The 1,676-nt window shown below is 42.0% G+C and overlaps 1 non-coding gene across 1 annotated transcript; it reads right to left on the reverse strand.

The window, feature by feature from the left end:
* Window positions 1–189: 189 nt before the first annotated feature.
* Window positions 190–297, reverse strand: LOC127739834 (small nucleolar RNA R71). Its single transcript, XR_008000576.1, has one exon. It is a non-coding gene; the product is annotated as a small nucleolar RNA R71 (small nucleolar RNA).
* Between the last annotated feature and the right edge of the window lie 1,379 nt (window positions 298–1,676).

Consider the following 1,676-nt stretch of genomic DNA (forward strand, 5'->3'; position numbering starts at 1 on the left):
TTGTAAATCTGTGACACTGTCAAGACCAATGGGGTTAACCCTGAGGTCTACAGACTTATGCTATTCCCTTTTGCTGTAAGAAACAGAGCTAGGATATGGTTGGACTCACAACCTAAAGAAAGCCTAAACTCTTAGGAAAAGCTAGTCAATGCCTTTTTGGCAAAGTTCTTTCCACCTCAAAAATTGAGTAAGCTTAGAGTGGAAGTCCAAACCTTCAGACAGAAGGAAGGTGAATCCCTCTATGAAGCTTGGGAAAGATACAAACAATTGATTAGAAAGTGTCCTTCTGACATGCTTTCTGAATAGAGCATCATAGGTATCTTCTATGATGGTCTATCTGAACTGTCCAAGATGTCATTGGACAGCTCTGCTGGAGGATCTCTTCATCTGAAGAAGACGCCTGCAGAAGCTCAAGAACTCATTGAAATGGTTGCAAATAACCAACTCATGTACACTTCTGAAAGGAATCCTGTGAATAATGGGACAAATCAGAAGAAATGAGTTCTTAAGATTGATACTCTGAATGCCATATTGGCTCAGAACAAAATATTGAGTTAGCAAGTCAATATGATTTCTCAAAGTCTATCTGGAATGCAAGCTGCACCAGGCAGTACTAAGGACGCTTCATCTGAAGAAGAAGCTTATGATCCTGAGAACCCATCAATGGAAGAGGTGAATTACATGGGAGAACCCTATGGAAACACCTATAATCCTTCATGGAGAAATCATTCAAATCTCTCATGGAAGGATCAACAAAGACCTCAACAAGGTTTCAACAACAATAATGGTGGAAGAAATAGGTTTAGCAATGGCAAGCCTTTTCCATCATCTTCTCAGCAACAGACAGAGAATTCTAAGCAGAGCCACTCTGACTTAGCAACCATGGTCTCTGATCTAATCAAAACCACTCAAAGTTTCATGACTGAAACAAGGTCCTCCATTAGAAACTTGGAGGCACAAGTGGGTCAGTTGAGCAAGAAAGTCACTGAACTCCTTCCTAGCACTCTTCCAAGCAATACAGAAGAGAATCCAAAAGGAGAGTGCAAGGCCATCAACATGGCCGAATTTGGAGAGGAGGAAGAGGCAGTGGTAGCCATTAAGGAAGACCTCAATGGACGTCTACTGGCCTCTAATGAGTTTCCTAATGAGGAACCATGGGAATCTAAGGCTCACACTGAGACCATAGAGATTCCATTGGCTTTACTTCTGCCATTCATGAGCTCTAACGAGTATTCTTCCTCTGAAGAGGACGAAAATGTCACTGAAGAGCAAGTTGCTAAGTACCTTGGAGCAATCATGAAGCTAAATGACAAGTTATTTGGTAATGAGACTTGGGAGGATGAACCCCCTTTGCTCACCAAGGAACTGGATGACTTGACTAGGCAGAGATTACCTCAAAAGAGATAGGACCCTGGGAAGTTCTCAATACCTTGTACATTAGGCACCATGACCTTCGAGAAGGCTCTATGTGACCTAGGGTCAAGCATAAACCTCATGCCTCTCTCTGTAATAGAGAAGCTAGGGATCTTTGAGGTACAAGTTGCAAGAATCTCACTAGAGATGGCAGACAATTCAAGAAAATAAGCTTATGGAATTGTAGAGGATGTTCTGGTAAAGATTGAAGACCATTACATCCCTGATGATTTCATAGTCCTAGAGACTGGGAAGTGCATGGA

Source organism: Arachis duranensis, chromosome 6 (genome assembly GCF_000817695.3).
Source record: "Arachis duranensis cultivar V14167 chromosome 6, aradu.V14167.gnm2.J7QH, whole genome shotgun sequence".
Classification (NCBI taxonomy): Eukaryota; Viridiplantae; Streptophyta; class Magnoliopsida; order Fabales; family Fabaceae; genus Arachis; species Arachis duranensis.